Source organism: Hypanus sabinus, unplaced genomic scaffold, assembly GCF_030144855.1.
Source record: "Hypanus sabinus isolate sHypSab1 unplaced genomic scaffold, sHypSab1.hap1 scaffold_61, whole genome shotgun sequence".
Taxonomy (NCBI): domain Eukaryota; kingdom Metazoa; phylum Chordata; class Chondrichthyes; order Myliobatiformes; family Dasyatidae; genus Hypanus; species Hypanus sabinus.
In genome coordinates, this window is record NW_026781466.1 from 852,862 (window position 1) to 871,727 (window position 18,866).

General features: G+C 45.0%; 1 pseudogene; it reads right to left on the reverse strand.

Moving 5' to 3' along the window:
• Nucleotides 1–12,109: 12,109 nt before the first annotated feature.
• Nucleotides 12,110–15,795, reverse strand: LOC132389613 (zinc finger protein 229-like; annotated as a pseudogene).
• Nucleotides 15,796–18,866: the final 3,071 nt, after the last annotated feature.

Below are 18,866 nucleotides of genomic sequence, written 5' to 3' on the forward strand. Positions count from 1 at the left end.
CAGTAAACAATCTTTTATTGTCCCTCACATGACACAGACGATATGGGATAAGAAGGAGCCATCATTCAGTCATGGTAAGACATACGACACAGGAACAGAATCAGGTGATTCAATCCATCTGGTCTGTCTACCATTTAACCAGGGCTGATTTTTATTCCAACACCATATTCCTGCCTTCCTCCTGTAACCCTGAAGCTACTCAGCAATCATCAATATATTAATCTTCACAAATATACCCAAATGGCAGCCTCAACCAACCTCTGTGGCAACAAATTCCACAGATCAGACATCTTTTGGCCATAAAATGTTTCTCATCTGAGTTTTAACGGGAAGCATCTTTATTCTGAGACTTTGTTTTCAGATCACAGACTCTGTGTCTAATGGAAACATCATCTCCATGTCCATTGTATCCAGGCTTTTCAGCATTCGGTAGGTTTAATAACCATACATCCCTCCACCACCCCCACCGTTCCTCTGAACTCCATTGAGCACAGGTCCAGAACCATCAAATGCTCCTCATTCATAACACCGATCGTTCCTGAGATTATTCATGTAAACCTTGTTAGGAACACTGTACTGAACACATTTCCAGGAAAAACAGAAAAATCGGTTCCAGGATAATTGACAGGGAAAAGTTGTGCTTTCATTACTGTTCTACTATCACATGTGCTGGCGCGTGGCCAAGTGGTTAAGGCGTTGGTCTAGTGATCTGAAGGTTGCTAGTTCGAGCCTTGGCAGAGGCTGCCTGTGTGTCCTTGAGCGACGACACCGGTACCAAGCTGTATGGGTCCTAATGCCCTTCCCTTGGACAACATCGTTGGCGTGGAGAGGGGAGACCTGCAGAGACTCTAACGGAGGCCTACAAATTATCACAGCCATTTTCATTTCCAGGTTAAAACAGGTCCATTTCATGAAATATAAACCAAGAAATAAAAAGAAACTGGAATTACCAGAAAGACTCTGCAGGTAAGGAACAGCTTACAATACAATTCAATTAATAACATTTCATCAGATTGAGTTCAAACATTTTCAGTTTTTAGTGCAGATCTCCAGCACAGCTGCCTGATTTCCACTGTGTAACAGTGAGGGGGGATTTCCAAACACAGTTTGAACACCAGACTCAGGGTCTATTTCTACTGTTGTAAACACGGAACAGCCCATTTACTCACAGCCTCTCCCTGTGAGGATGGAATGGGAACTCATCCTCTCCTCAGACTGGCAGTCATTGCTTCCAAAGGAACTCCAGAAACAAACATCTGATCCCAGACCAGAAATACTCGATCAACACCTCACAAGCCCAAACAGCTCAATCCCTGGGTCCACTTTAGCTGGATCAAAAACTATGATATCCCAGAACCGAACCTCACAGACTCACACAGCTGAACCTGCCACTCACTGACCCTGAGAGTCTCACACATCGTCCCCACATCTCACACTGGGTCGTGCAATCTGAGATTTCCCCACAGCCAATGGCCAGCTGCTCGAAATTTCTGCTTCATTGCAGGATGACCATCCAGCCCCATCTGTTGAAGCTCAAACCAAAGTCAAAGCCAAAACACCAGCAGTTCCATTTGCCTGGAAAGCCGATCACAGGATTAGAGCCCAAGCACCAACTCTCCCAGTACTCTTTGCTGCCAGTAAAATGCTGCAGTGTGTCAGCCCGTCACTGTTCATAAACGAGCACCTCCACACCAATGCACAACAGAACTAGGACCTGATGACCCTCCGGCATTCCAGCTAACAATAACCGATTCTGGAAATGACTCAGCGAGGCCAAAGGTTCAAAAGAACACTTCACAATGAAGACAGAGGTTGGAAGAAAGTTTGCTGATATATAACATTGAGGAGGTGGGATACAGGGTGGACCGAAGATGACCCAGATGGGAGATGTAAATCACTGAAGCAGGAAGATGGGTTTAGGAGACTGCACAGAGATTGAACAAGATGAGCAGAGATAAGCAGATGGAACCAGGTGGGAGAAGGGATCGTACATTCAGAGGTGCAGTGCTACCAGAGCTCACCGGACAACTGCTCCGATACCTCTGTAAAAAAGTCAAAATAAACAAGCGGGTAATTTAACAGCAGCCACATATTAAATAGAGGGAATTCTACGGAAGCGGGGGTTGGGAAGTGTTGGCTGGTGGGCAAAAATACCACTAATAAACATTAGGATATTTGATCGTTTTTGGTTTAATCCTGGAGCTGTGACTGTTTTTTATTTAGGTATTTGTGAAATTCCTTCTCGCTCGACCCATTGTCCAAGGAAGCTGGGAAAGCATTTTCCTGCTCTTTCCAATGGGTACCATTGGATTCCAGGAAGGAGCTATATTAAGCAAGGAATGAACATAGAAACCCAAGTTTAGAAGTTGAAAACAATGAAAGAGAAATTCACTGCTCGCTCATCTTCTTCCTGATTTTGATCAAATACACAAGCTAATCATCCAAAATCCTCTTCTACACCTGGATAAATTTAGTTTTGTTTTACATGCTAAATGGAAAAAAAAACATTTCTGGGCTATAAGGTAGTTTTACGTCATTTCAACTATCATTAATAGCGGATCAACCCCTTGGCCTCGCTCCACCAACTGAAGCTGATGGGAAAGAGGCTCTTTTTCTCTTTGTGTTGATAGGAAAAAGAGTAATTTAGTGAGGCAATGAATGAGATGAAATGCATTTCCAAAACTCCCAAATGGTTGCTGTCCTCCCGTTAACATTTGTCACTTCCAAACAACGATATTTTCTATTTGTATAAATGCGATAATAATTTATGTAAAGATTCAAACTTGTTTAACTTTTTATATATTTAAAGACTAAACAGGATCTGTAAAGGTCGAACTATGTAACACCCGACGAGTGAGGAGATTGTATCGACACTCACAGATACACTTCCCGTCCAACCATTTCTGCGAGAGAAACGGTACGAGGCAGATTTGCCAACCTACCACTTTTGAGAATAACATTCAGCAATATTCGTGGCTTTTGCAATAGTTCATCAGAGTTTATTTTTTCATACTTGATTACTTGGTTCCAATTTAGGTGGCTAAAATTGTAAAAAATGAATTGCTTTATTTCTGTTATTTTTATACCTCTGAGGAACACTGCTAAGCGCTGCAGGCCCTGCCGTCTGCTCTGACTCAGTCGTATTAGTAAGGCTACATCTATGGTGGTCCGTGGATTACTCGCTAATCCTAAAGTAAATTTTTCTCAGTAACAACCCTTAGGCTTCTAAGCAAACAAAGTTATTTTACTTGCTTGATAATTATATTTTATGATAATCGGTTAAGTGCAACAATGCAATATTTTGTCATATTAAATTAAGTATTATATGTTTAATTTTACCAGTTATACACTGAAATGTAATGATAGGCTGTCATCTTGTTAATGTCTTAGCTATCACTATATTTCTGTGGAGCTCTCGAATTCATATATTTCTTTCACCTTGGTTTACTGCTTGCCATTATAGGAAGCCCTATATATGTCACATCCAATTTGTGCACCTGCTCATTGCACGAATGGGGCAAGGCAGTTGCCCAGTAAATGAAATGAGCATGTACACAAATTGGGTATCACAAACTGGAAGTGATTGATAAGTTCATGGCCTAAGGTGGAAGGAGTCAATTTTACAAAACCTAGCAATTTTCAATTATCTGAAACAGAAATACCACAAAAGTTATTAACTTCAAACTTTCTGCATAATCTCAAAGAGTTGAACTACACGTGCAGGGACCGAGCGCTGTATAACTTCAGGCCTTCCAACTTAGGCCACGAACTTATCAATCAAACCACCCCCCCCCCCACAGCTCCGGCAGCTAAAAAATTACCACTTCAGCCCTGCTCCTCAGCCGTCCGGCAGAGCTCGGGCCCGGCCCTTTCCCAATGCAACCGGCCCCCGAGTTACACAACACCGGGATCATTCCCTACTCACCTCTGCTCGAATCGGAGAACCGCCAACAACAGCGGCACTCGGCACCGCGCATGCGTTCAGCAGGCGTTTCTCCGCAGCGCCACCGATGGCCGGAGGTCTGCACATCGTCTCCGAAGGCCGGAGATCTGCACAGCGCCACCAGTGGCTGGAGATCTATACAGCGCCACCCGTGGTCGGGGGCCGGATGGACAACGGAGAGGTAAATCACAAACACGACAAAGTCTGTAGATTCTGGAAATCCAAAGCAACACAAACAAAACGCTGGCCGAACACAGCAGGCCGGGTAGCAGCGGGAATGGAAATCAGAATGAAAATGTTTGGACACCGGGAACTCCCGCACGGAGCGGATAGTTCAAAGGTTAGTTTATTATTAGAGCAGCTATCCATAAATAACACTGAGTTTCTGTTTCTCCATAGAACCACGAAACAAAGAAAGAGCATGAAAGTCGCTCAGGGAGAAAAATCAAACTCCCACCCCACCCCCCGGATCAAGAAGAACGGGATCCCAATCATCAAACCCCAAAACCCACCCCTCCGCACAAAAGGGAACAATAACATCGAGCCCCCCCATAAAAAAAAACACTCCTACCCCGCACAACTGCGGTGGAGCCGGTGTCACCAGTGTCGAGGTGGCCGCATCGGGAGCAGCGGACACAACGGGCGACCCCGGAAGATTCACAGGTGAAGTGTCGCCTCACCTGGAAGGATGTTTGGACAACGGAGAGAGTTCGGCCGTCCGGCCCTTTCATTGTGACACCCCGAACTCCACGTCAAATCCGTCCAAACGAATCTGGGTGAATTTTAATGACCAATATATATCGATCAGCTGTCTGAATGATCCCCTGACTCTGAGAGGAAGGGGTATCTATGGTCCACACTGTCAGGGTGTTGAGTTTACCAGGAAACAAAGACTGCAGGGACGAAAGGTTTTCTGTTGGCTAATACACTGTGTGTGGACCCCGCTGGCAATTCTGGTGTTGTGACCCGAATCGGGACAAACACCACGCTGCCCACTCCACCAACAACACTGCACAGCCGGACACATAACAGGGGACTTTACATCCCACAACACTGGATTCAGTGATGAAACCCGTGATTAATGTTGTCCCACTGAAAAGTCCATTAAGGTGCTTTTAAATGCCTGCGCTCTCCCACAGGTGACGTCACATAGCTCCTACCCCCCCACGCGCCTGACGTCACACATGGGCTCCCCACACCGGGATCTGCCCTCACGTGCGCGGTGTCTTACGTCACCCACGCGCTGCTGTGCACGAGCTTCATCGGTTTAACGGCTGGGCTAATAATCACGTGACCAGCCCCTTCCCCCATCGCTGTCAACAGAGGATTCAGGAGCTACGTTATTCCCATTGGTGCGATGCGATGTCAATCACTGGTTACAACCAGTCGCGGAGGCGGACAGGCCGAGTGGGCGTTACCCCGCTGAGTACGTCTCCCGCTCAAGCGCCGACCGCCTCCTCAGAGCGGAGAAAACCTCAAAGTAAATGTCCGCTTTCTGATTTATTTCCATTTCCCTCCGAGGGAAGTTGGGGCGTTTGTGAAGCGTCTCCTGCGGCCGGAGTCTGATGGTATCGCTGAGAGGGAGGAGGAGACCGCTCGGCCCGTCGGTTCGATGCCGGTTCCCCGGGGAGGGATTGTATCGACAGGATGAAGATGGTGAGAGAGGGGGCGGACAGGATGTTTGTCCCGGTGGGGACAGGAGGGGCTCATCTGTGGAAATATCTGAGCCCACGGTGTTGTCGAGCAGAGGGATTCACCACATTGGGGGCAAACACCGGCAGACTGTTGCCCTTCAAGCGGGGACAATGGTCCGGGCAAAGTGACAATTGTTTGTGCTTTGTTGAGCTTGTACCTGGAATATGGTGTAAAATCCCGCTCCCCATACTAACACGGGTTATACAGACCAAAGAACAAACTGCCGGAGGAACTCAGTGGGTCGGGCAGCATCTGTGGAGGGAAATGGACCGTCAACATTTCGGGCCGAGACTCTCCCTCTGGACTGAGAGTGGACGGGAAATAGTCAGAGAAAAGAGGTGAGGGGTGGGGATGGGGCAAGAGATGGGGAGAGAGAGGTGGATCCAGGTGAGGGGGAGGTGGAAAGGTGGAAATAGTAACAGGGGTGGGAGGTGAGTGGTTGGGGCAACACGAGGCTGCAGAAGATGGAATTTAATTCCACAGAGGATTATCAAAGAGGTTAGAGAGCATTTGTTGTAGAGAGTGCAATGAAGATTCACTAGACTGATCCCTGGAGTGGTGGGGTCACCATATGAAGAAAGATCAAATGTGGTAACCCTTTCATTTTGAGAACCGAGGACTGAGAGGTGAACACATTGAAATGTACAACATCATGACCGGTTGAACCAGGGATCTCAGTCTCTGAAACAGGGATGGACTGTCCGGGACTGAGATGAGAGGAAATGTCCCCATTCCGAGGGTGGTAAATGTCTGTAAAACCCCTCCACAGAGGGCGGTGAAAACTCAGTGATCGTCCCCACGTAAAACAGAGGGCGGCAAATGTGTGGAGACCGAAGGGATCGAGGAAACGAGGACTGGGCAGAAACATGTGGCTGAGATGGGAGAGCAGACGCAATCTTGCTGATGGTTAGAGGGGCTGAATGGCCTGCTGTTTCTCACTTGATATTTCAGTGTTCCTGTCCAGCAAGGCTCCGGAGGAATGCGAATACAAATTAGTGTTTATAAACACAGAACTGATTTAAATGGAACGTGAAAGTTTCCTGTTTGGGTCTGAATTATGTTTTGGACCTGGATGGGAATGAGCCGCTGACTCTGTGACCTGGAGGTGGAGGGAAAGGAATCGGGGAAGATATGGTGTGAAATAATAATCATGTCTCTGGGGTAAATATGGAATAATGTGGGGAATGCAGTGGATGAGTCGGGCAGCGTGTGAGGGGCGAGGAGCAGAGTCACCAGATCAGAAGGGAGACCCTCCACCCTTCACCTGATCCCGTTTCCCGTTCACGTTTCTCTGCAGATCTGCAGCATCTGCGGGTCACTGCTCTACGTGTGCGTGTAGCTTCATCTTTCCCCGTTCAGACAAGTCAGTGAGATCCGGATCTGTCACGTCCTCTGTTGTGCGTGGACAATGTTTTTTTTCTCTGCAATACTTTCTGCATGTTTCTTGTTTAAAATCACAATTGTTAAAATCTATTGTTATGAATTAGGTTCTACTGCTGCCGCAGGGACAATGAATTTCATGTCATATGCCGGTGCTATTAAACCTGATTCTGATATTGATATGGGAGACCCACCACCGGTCACCTGTTCCCAGTTACCGCAGATCGTAATGTGAGATTGAAGCATTTTCCATATAGTTGCTTTCCACAGAAATGACAACAGTTCAGTTTCCTTCTGAGGTTCCAGAGCAGAAGCTCAGTCTGTCTAATATTTCCACACAATTAAAATGGGGAATTTGTTTATTATCATCGGGTACTGATTGATTGGCCTAATCTCAAAACCGCTAACAATCAATCAAATGCCTTCTGACAAGGCTCGGTCCAAACAAACTTTTCACCCTTCTTCAGGAGATTGGTCAGAGGAAGAGCGATAGCAGCAAAGTTCTTACAGAACTTACGATAATATCCATCCATTCCCAGAAACCTTCTAAGAGCCTTCTTAGCAGTCAGAATAGGAACTTGAGAAATTGTCTGGACTTTTGCCCGAACAGGAGCCAACCTGCTTTGACCTACAACATAGCCAAGACAGGTCACAGTGGCATGGCCAAATTCACTCTTAGCCAAGTTAACTGTAAGGTTGTCCTAGGAAAGCCTGTCAAACAGCTTTTCTACTGCAGAGATATGCTCTTCCCAAGTGTCACTCCCTGTAACTAAGTCATCAATATAGGTATCTGTGTATTCTAACCCTCGAATTACAAAATCAGTCATTCTCTGGGATGTTCCTGGAGTATTTTTCCTTCCAAAAGGCAAAACATTGTACTCATACAACCTAGATGGTGTCACAAATGCAGAAATTTCTCTACCTCTGTCCGTCAATGGAACACACCAATACCCTTTCAACAGATCAATCTTTGTAAGAAATTTGCTTTTCCAGCCTTATCGATGTAATCCCTGGGGATAGGATAGGCATCTGTTTTTGTTACTGCATTTACCTTTCTATAATCAACAATATCTAACAATACCATCAGGTTTGGGCATAATAATGCAGGGTGACTCCAATCTCATTTTGATGGCCAAATAATACCATTCTCCAGCATATACTCAATTCCCTGGTCAGCCAATTTACACTTTTCTACGTTCATGCAATTTGGGTGTTGTTTAATCAGTTTGGCTTGACCAACATCTACATCATGTACTGCGACCGTTGTTTGCTTGGGAACATCGGGAAATAAAACTTTAAACTGCAGAATTAATTCCTTCAGCTGTTGTTGCTTTGGCTGGGGATGAGACAACCTGTTAGCAATGTTTTCTGGAACAACCGAGTTCACTAGCCTAACTGGAACCATGTTTGGCTTGTGAAAGGTCTCAGATGAGTCAATTGTTTCACTCTCAGGGTTGCCAGATTCATTTGTTTTGACAACACACACAGATGGTACCTGCTAGTCAAAAAAGGCTTTATCATATTTATGTGTACCACCTGTGTTAGTTCAAGTCAGTTGGGTGTTTTAATAACATAATTCACATCATTAATTTGGGAGACTATCTCATACGGTCTATTGAATTTCACCTGTATGGACTCATCAACATAAGGCAAGCACCTTATCCCCCACCCGGTATTTTCTTTCGCAACCCTGCTTATCAAACTAACACTTCATTTTGTTTTGAGAAACCTTTAAGTTTTGACTCGCTAAACTAAAGGCTTGGTGTAGTTTATTTTTGAACTTCAAAATGTACATCTCCATCAATCCACCATTCCTTTTAACAAGATCAAACGTCACTCTGCGACCAAATACAAGTTTAAACGGAGTAAAGCCCAGTGATTACTGTACTGACTCTCTTTCTGTGGACAAAAGCAAATGTATTCCTTCATCCCACTCTTATAAATTTTCAACACAATATGTCTTAATCATTGTGAGGTCGAGTCCATTTTATCATTCATTTGGCTTATAACCACAGACAGGAAGCCGTCCTTCAGCCTGGTGTTACGCACTTTACGGCTTTTGTATCCCTTCCCCGATGTGGGAGCGGGTTTGCAGCCAGACTGTCCAGGTTATGAGGTTCTTTGTGTCCATGGCCTGCTTTTCCGAGGGAGGGGAAGTGTAGGAAGAGTCCATGGAGTGGAGGCTTGTTTCTATGATGTTCTCTGCTCTCCAAAGTTCTCTGCAGTTCCTTGCAGTCATGGGCAGAGCAGTAGCCATACAAAGGCATGAAGTATCGACAAGGAGCTCAGAGACCTCGGCCTTCACCCTGCCTTGTGTAGCTGGATCCTAGACTTCCTGTCAGATCGCCGGCAGGTAGTAAGAGTGGGCTCCATCTCCTTTGTCTCTCTGACCCTCAGCACACATACCCCACAGGGTTGTCACTTTGGCCCCCTCCTTTACTCTCTGTGCACCCATGACTTGTGTTGCCACCCACAGCTCCAATCTGCTAATTAAATTTTGCTGACAGCACTACATTGATTGGCCTAATCTCAAATACTGATAACAATCAATCAAATGCCTTCTGACAAGGCTCGGTCCAAACAAACTTTTCACCCTTCTTCAGGAGATTAGTCAGAGGAAGAGCGATAGCAGCAGAGTTCTTACAGAACTTACGATAATATCCATCCATTCCCAGAAACCTTCTAAGAGCCTTCTTAGCAGTCAGAATAGGAACTTGAGAAATTGCCTGGACTCTTGCCCGAACAGAAGCCAACTTGCTTTGACCTACAACATAGCCAAGACAGGTCACACTGGCATGGCCAAATTCACTCTTAGCCAAGTTAACTGTAAGGTTGTCCTAGGAAAGCCTGTCAAATAGCTTTTCTACTGCAGAGATATGCTCTTCTCAAGTGCCACTCCCTGTAACTAAGTCATCAATATAGGCATCTGTGTGTTCTAATCTTCGAATTACAAAATCAATCATTCTCTGGGATGTTCCTGGAGCATTTTTCCGTCCAAAAGGCAAAACATTGTATTCATACAACCCAGAAGGTGTCACAAACGCAGAAATTTCTCTACCTCTGTCCGTCAATGGAACACACCAATACCCTTTCAACAGATCGTTCTTTGTAAGAAATCAGCTTTTCCAGCCTTATCGATGCAATCATCCACCCTAGGGATAGGACAGGCATCTGTTTTTGTTACTGCATTTACCTTTCTATAATCAGTGCAAAATCTAACACTACCATCAGTGAGGGGGGATTTGATCAAGGTATTTAAAATTTTGAGAGGGATAGATAGAGTTGACGTGAATAGACTGTTTCCATTGAGAGTAGGGGAGCTTCAAATGAGAGGACATGATTTGAGAGTTAGGGGGCAAATGTTTAAGGGAAACAGGAGGGGGTATTTCTTTACTCAGAGAGTGATAGCTGTGTGGAATGAGCTTCCTGGAGAAGTAGTAGAGGCCAGTTCAGTTGTGTCATTTAAGGTAAAATTGGATAGGTATATGGACAGGAAAGGAGTGGAGGGTTATGGGCTGAGTGCGGGTAGGTGGGACTAGGTGAGATTATGAGTTCAGCACGGACTAGGAGGGCCGAGATGGCCTGTTTCCGTGCTGTGATTGTTATATGGTTATATCAGGTTTGGGCACAATAATGCAGGGTGACTCCAATCTCATTTTGATCGCCTAATAATACCATTCTCCAGCATATACTCAATTCCCTGGTCAGCCAATTTACACTTTTGTACGTTCATGCGATATGGGTGTTGTTTAATCAGTTTGGCTTGACCAATATCTACATCATGTACTGCGACCATGGTTTGCTTGGGAACATCGGGAAATAAATCTTTAAACTTCAGAATTAATTACTTCAGCTGTTGTTGTTGCTTTGGCCGCAGATGAGCCAACATGTTAGCAATGTTTTCCAGGACAACCGAGTTCATTAGCCTAACTAGGACCACGTTTGGCTTGTGGAAAGTCTCAGACAAGTCAATTGTTTCATTCTCAGGGTTGCCAGATTCATATGATTTGAGAACAACACACACAGATGGTGCCTGCTTGTCAAAAAAGGCTTTATCAATTTTATGTGTACCACCTGCGTTAGTTCAAGTCAGTTGGGTGTTTTAATAACATAATTCACATATTTAATTTGGGAGACTATTTCATACTGTCTATTGAATTTCGACTGAAGTGGATTCGTCAACATAAGACAAGCACCTTATCTCAAACCTGGTATTTTCCTTTGTGAGCCCTGTCATCAAACCAACACTTCATTTTGTTTTGAGAAATCTTTAAGTTTTGTCTCGCTAGACTACAGGCTTGGTGTAGTTTCTTTTTGAACTTCGAAACATAGTCTAACGAGTTAACATGTACATCCCCATCAATCCACCGTTCCTTTTAACAAGGTCAAAGGTCACTCTGCGACCAAATACAAGTTCATACGGAGTAAAGCCCAGTGATTCCTGTACTGACTCCCTTTCTGTGGAAAAAAGCAAATGTATTCCTTCATCCCAGTCTTTTCCATTTTCAACACAATATGTCTTAATCATTGTTTTGAGGGTAGAATTAAATCTTTCTAAAGCCCCTTGTATGGTACGCAGATGATGCAATTTGTTTTGCTCCCAGTTCAGAAGCAACCTGCTGGAATAATCCAGATGTAAAATTACATCCTTGATCAGACTGGACTTCTTTAGGCATATCGAATAAAGTGAAAATCTTGGTGAGAGCCTTCGCCACAGTTTTAGCTTTAACATTTCTGAGAGGCATTGCCTCTGGGAATCTGGATGTAGTACACATAATAGTTAGCAGATACTGATGGCCAGCTTTAGTCTGTGGCAATGGGCCAACACAATCCACTACAACTTTGGAAAAGGGTACACCGAATGCAGGTACAGGCCACTGGGGTGACCTCATTAGGTTTACCCACAACTTGACAACTGCCTTTTGGAAACTCTTATTCAGGGTAAACATAACTTTATCAGTTAAAGCAAATTGATCTGCTAATCTAGCAGATTCCTGCATAGTGGCAGTATCATTTCCATCTAAATACATCTTTATGTCATCAGGAACGCACCCTCTGAACTCTTCAATTAAAACCAACTCTTTGAAGCTGTTAAAATTATCATTTACATGTTCAGATGTGCACCAGCGGTCAAGACACACAAATTTCTCAAAAGCAAATTCCGTATGTCTGGTTCACAGATTTCTTCAAATTTCTGAACTTCTGCCTGTCTGCTTCTGGGACCAACTCACAAGCTTTGAGCACAGCCTGCTTCAATAGGTCATAATGTGTCATGAATAGGTCATGACCATGTGGCTAAGGTGTTGAACTCGTGATCTGAATGTCATGAGTTCGAGCCTCAGCCGAGGCAGCTTGTGTGTCCTTGAGCAAAGCACTGAACCACACACAGCTCCTGCAGATTTATAGCCCAGTGGCGATGATTGGGGCAGCATAAATAAATAAATAATAAGCTGCTTCAGCAACTGTCAAAGCAGAATAGGCTTGCTAAGCATTCCCCTTAATTACCCTTTGTAAGAGAAATTTCTGTCTGCTTTTCTGCCTCTCCAGCCTGAAACTGCCTCTGCCTTTCCGCAGTCTCCATCTTTAATTTTTCTCAATTGTACTGGATCTCAAGCTCACTAAGTTTACTTTCAGGAAACACCTCCAACTCCTCCACTTTAAACACACCCTCAGCTATTATCCTCCGCATCTGTGCCCTCCTCATTGTCAATTTCACCTTAGCAAGTATTAACATTATAGCAATACTGAACAACTCAATCCTTCTGCTGTTCTCTAATGCCCGAGAGGCTCACACTTCCAGATATCTATCAACATCCATTGCTGCTGGTTTTCCACACACAAATAAATCAAAAGGGATTTCCCCAATGAAATCGATAATAAATCAATCCTTAAATTTCTTCATATCCCAGACGCAGGCCCCATTTTGTTACAAACCGTAATGCTTTAGAAACGAACCAGCAGCAACAGACTCTGCCTAGTGGCTACGCATTTTAATTCCACATCCCATTCCCATTCTGATATGTCTATCCATGGCCTCCTTTACTGTCAAAATCAATCCAAACTCAGGTTGGAGGAACAACACCTTATATACAAGCTGGGTAGCCTCCAACCTGATGGGGTGAACATTGACTCCTCCACCTTCCGTTAATGCCCCTCTTCCCCTTCTTACCCCATCACTGACATATTTAATTGCCTGTTTTCCATGTCTCTCTGGTGCTTCCCCCCCCCACCTTTCTTTCCTCCGAGGCCTCCTGTCCAATGGTCCTCTCCCAGCTCTGTATCACTTTCGCCAATCACCTTTCCAGCTCTTAGCTTCATCCCACCACATCCGGTCTTCTCCTATCATTTTGCATTTCAGCCTCCCCCCACTACTTACAAATCTCTTAGTATCTTTCCTTTCAGTTAGTCCTGACGAAGGGTCTCAGCCTGAAACGTCGACAGTTCTCCTTATAGATACTGTCTGGCCTGCTGTGTTCCATGAGCATTTTGTGTATGTTGTTTGAATTTCCAGCATCTGCAGATTTCCTCCTAAGTGTTATGTGTATAAATGTGTATAAATAAAATTCCCAAACTATTGAGCTCGGGGGAAACAAGACTTGGAGTCTTGAGATGGTAAAGTATGAAAGTTCAGTTCAACCACAGAATAGGTGATGAGAGAGATATTTGTAATCCAGGGTAAATGTTGAGAGAAGGAAATTATGTCATATTCCAAAGGTTACATGGTGGTAAAACAAGACCAACAGTTGCTGTAGATTTTATCTGTCATCCTTCCAAATCCACATACTAATTATCACCCAAAGTGACTTGTCATGAAGGGTATCGTCTTCAAAAGAATTACCACACCATAGCCAGACAAGGGTTAACACATTAGTGGTCACCGCAGGATACCCCAAATCAGATCCACTCCAATGGATCAAATGAGGTGACATCCACATATTCAATGTACGGAGAATCGATAATTTGCCCACACTTGTGGGCAAAGGAAAGTTCCAAACAGTGACCCTTGGCCACTAGTTCCCTGGTTTCGATTCTTTCCATTTTTCCTCCTTCGTCTCCGTCTGACTCTGAGTGTCTGTGTCCTCAGTTAAAACTAAACAAGCTGCACACAATGTAAACAAGCTGCAAGTCAGACACATTTGCCTTCTTAATCTCTCTCTCTCTCTCTCTCTCTCCACAGCAAACAAAACCTAGAGATTCATAACAATGGCCACTCCCCATTGTGAGCTGACAGGTGTGTCAGTAGGTGGGATGACTGAGTGAATCCGTTCCCACATTCTCAGCAGGTGAACGGCCTCTCTCCAGTGTGAACTTGTTGATGTTTCTGTAGGGTGAATAACTGAGTGAATCCATTCCCAGACTGAGCAGTTGAAAGGTTTCTCCCCAGTGTGAACTTGCTGATGTACCAGTAGGGTGGATGACAGAGTGAATACTTTCCCACATTCTCAGCAGGAGAACTGCCTCTCTCCACTGTAAACTTGCTGATGACTCTGCAGGGTGGAAGAGTCAGTGAATCTCCTTCCACATTCTGAGCAGGTGAATGGCCTCTCCCCAGTGTGAACTCACTGATGTTTCTGTAGGCTGGATAACTGAGAGAATCCCTTCCCACATTCTGAGCAGGTGAACGGCTTCTCCCCAGTGTGAACTCGCTGATGTCTCTGTAGGGTGGATGACACAGTGAATCCCTTCCCACAGACTGAGCAGGAGAGCGGCCTCTCCCCAGTGTGAACTGACTGGTGACTCTGTAGGGTGGATGACTGAGTGAATCCCTTCCCACAGACTGAGCAGGTGAATGGCTTCTCCCCGGTGTGAACTCGCTGGTGACTCAGTAGGTTGGATGACTGAGTGAATCTCTTCCCACATTCTGAGTAGGTGAACGGCTTCTCCCCAGTGTGAAGTCGTTGATGTCTCTGTAGGCTGGATAAATTAGTGAATCCCTTCCCACAGACTGAGCAGGTGAACGGCCTCTCCCCAGTGTGAACTCGCTGATGTACCAGTAGGGTAGATGACAGAGTGAACCCTTTCCCACAGACTGAGCAGGTGAACGGCCTCTCCCCAGTGTGAACTCGCTGATGTATCAGTAGGGTAGATGACAGAGTGAATCCTTTCCCACATTCTGAGCAGGTGAACAGCCTCTCCCCAGTGTGAACTCGCTGATGATTCTGCAGGGTGGAAGACTCAGTGAATCTCCTCCCACAGACAGAGCAGGTGAACGGCTTCTCCCCAGTGTGAACTCGCTGATGTTTCTGTAGGCTGGATAACCAAGTGAATCCCTTCCCACAGACTGAGCAGTTAAATGGCCTCTCCCCAGTGTGGACTCGCTGATGTATCTGTAGGTGGGATGACTCAGTGAATCTCCTCCCACAGACTGAGCAGGTGAACGGCTTCTCCCCAGTGTGAACTCGCTGATGTTTCTGTAGGCTGAATAACCAAGTGAATCCCTTCCCACATTCTGAGCAGGTGAACGGCTTCTCCCCAGTGTGAACTCGATGATGTCTCTGCAGGTGGGATAACTGAATGAATCCCTTCCCACAGACTGAGCAGTTAAATGGCCTCTCCCCAGTGTGAACTCGCTGATGTATCTGTAGGTGGGATGACTGAGTGAATCCTTTCCCACAGACTGAGCAGGTGAATGGCCTCTCCCCAGTGTGAACTCGCTGATGTACCAGTAGGGTAGATGTCTGTGTAAATCCTTTCCCACACTCTGAGCAGGTGAACGGCTTCTCCCCGGTGTGAACACGCTGGTGTGCCATTAGAACAGATGACTAAGTGAATCCTTTCCCAGAAACTCAGCAGTTGACCAGCCTCTGCCCAGTGTGAACTGATTGGTGTGTTCACAGGTGGGATGACCGACTGAACCCCTTCTCACACACAGAACAGGTGAATGGCCTTGCCCAGTGTGAACTTGCTGATGTACTTTCAATTGTGATAATCGAGTGAATCCATTCCCACTGTCTGAGCGGGTGAAAGGCCTTTCTCCTGTGTAAATCACAGGCGTGCCAGTTGGTCAAATGTCCGAGTGAATCCCTCTCCACAGTCCGAGCAGAAAGGGTGGTCAATTGCATCCCTTGCTCCACTTTTTAAACATCTAGACAGAGACAACAAAACTGATGTGCCGTGTTTGAGCTTCCTGGCGACAAATTCCTTCTCATTTTTAACCTGTAAAAAGATTTAACAAAATCCATCAATGGGTTTAGTGCAACATTTCAAATGAGATTACTTGAGTTGCCAAGGTTTGATCTGGTATCACACTGTTACGGTGAAGTTCAACGAAAGTTGGACAGAGAAATCAACTTCTGACTGGGCAGAGTGCTGGTATCTGGAATGACCATCAATTCCTTGATGCTCTTCCTGTCTCTATAAGAATGGGGCATTTCTGCCATCTGCAATCTGTGACCTGGCTCAGTTTGACTCTCTCCGTTGGTATTATTCCCTGTTCCCACTGAGCTGCATGGGTTCCTGGCCCCTCAGTAACTGAAACACTCTCACACAAATAGTTTTTCTTGACTTGCAGCTGGGATCTTCTTTGATGTATTATTAACTTAAAGTGCCACAGTTTTAATGCCACATAAAAATTCCTGCTGAAATGACTGGTTGGTTCACACAGCTGTCAAAAGGGGTTAGAGTGAATTTTTGTATTATTTCAGGTTCTTGTCACAATCTTAGAAAATTTCAACATAGAAACAGGCCCTTTGGGCCATCCAGTTTGTGCTGAACTATTTAAACAGCCCACTCCCATACCTCTACCATCCAGGTACCAACACAAACCTCTTAAATGTTGAAATTGAGCTCGCATGCACCACTTGTGCTGGCTGCTCATTCCACAGCTGGATGACCGTCTGTGTGAAGAAGATTCCCCTCATGTTCCCCTTAATATTTCACCTTTCACCTTTAACACATGGTCTCTGGTTGTTGTCCCACCCAATCTTCATGGAACAAGCCAGCTTGCATTAACACTATCTGTGCCTCTCTATCACAATCAAATCTCCCCTCAATCTTCTGCATTCCAAGGAATAAAGTCCGGATTTGTTCAATATTTCTTTATTATCCAAGTCCTCCATACATGGCAACATCCTTGTGAATTTTCTCTGAAATCTATGAACTTCTTTTACAACTTTCCTGTAGGTAGGTGACCAAAACTGTACACAATACTCCAAATTAGGCCTCACCAATGTCTTCTAGAAGTCAACATAATACCCATCTATTGTTATCAGTAATTTGGTTCATGAAGGGCAATGGGCTGAAATCAATCTTTCTATCCCTATCTACCTGTGATACCACTTTCAGTGAATTAAGGTCTTGTATTCCCAGGTCCCTTTCTTCTACAACACTCCTCCGTGCCCGACCAGTCACTGTGAAAGACCTCCCTTGGTAGGTCAGACCAAAGTGCAACAACTCATACTGGACTGCATTAAATTCCATTTTCCATTTCTAAAACCATTTTCCCACCTGGTCCAGATTGCACTGCAAGCCATGATAGTCTTCTTGCACTCCACTGAACCCCCTGTCTTATTGTCATCCACAAATTTGCTGATTCAGTTAACCACACGATCATCCAGATTACTGATATAGACTGACAAACAACAACAGATTCAGTACTGATCCCTGTGGCAGCCACTAGACAGAGGCCTCCAGCCAGAGCGGAAACCACACTCTGGCTTCTCCCAAAGACAGTGTCTCATCCAGTTTACTGTTTAATCTCGAATGCTGAGTGACCGAACCTTCTTGACCAACCTCCCATATGAGACTTTGTCAAGTGCCTTGCTGAAGTCCATGTAGACAACATCCACTGCCTTGCCTTCATCCACTTCCCTGATAACTTCCTTGAGAGACTCTATAAGATTGGCGAGAGCCATGCTGTCTATCCTTTATCTGTCCACACCTATCCAAATACTTACAGTATATACCTGGTTCCTGCACACACATTCCAATAACTTTCCCAGTTCTGATGTCAAGCCCACCAACGTATAATTTCCTAGTTTATTTTTACAGCCTTTCTTGAACATCAGAACAACATTGTCTGTCCTCCAATCTTCGAGTACCTCACCTGTCACTAAGGATGATTCAAATATCTGTGTTTAGGCCCCGATAATTTCTGCACTCGTCTTCCGCAGGGTCCTAGTGAACAACTTGTCAGGCCCTGGGGATTGATGCACAATAATTTGCCTCAAGACAGCAAACCCCTCCACCTCTGTAATCTGTACAGGGTCCATGAAGTTAATGCGGCTTTGCCTCACTTCTATAGACTCTGTGTTCATCTCTTGAGTAAATACGGATGCAAAAAAAATCTCCCCAAGTCTATGTTATCCTTTCATATGGATTACCATTCTGATCTTCCAGAGAATTAATTTTTTCCCTTGCAATATTTTTGCTCTTAACATATCTGCAGAATCCCTGAGGATTCTCCTTCACCTTGTCTGCTGGGGCAACCTCATGCCTTCTTTTATTTCTTTCGTAAGTGTTCACTTGAATTTCCTGTATTTCATAAGTACCCCATTTGTTCCTAACTGCCTGTACCTGGTATGCACCTCCTTTTTATTGATCTGGGAGAGGAAAGCCAAAGGGGTGATAGATCTGCATGGTGGGAGGTGGGGGTAAGGAGGGTTAAACTAAAGTTGCAGGGGGAATGGGAGCCTGAATAACAGAACAGAGAGTGGAGAATTTGTGGAGACAGATGTTGTTCAGGCCTCAGACAAAGTCAGGAATGAAAAAGTTGAGCGTGGTGCAGTGAATATGCTGAGCCCTGTATATTTCAATACAAGGAGCAGCGTAGGAAAGGCGGATGTGTTCAGGGCATGGATCAATACCTGGAATCAACACTAGGATCTGGCAACTGTGGACTGGGACAGGC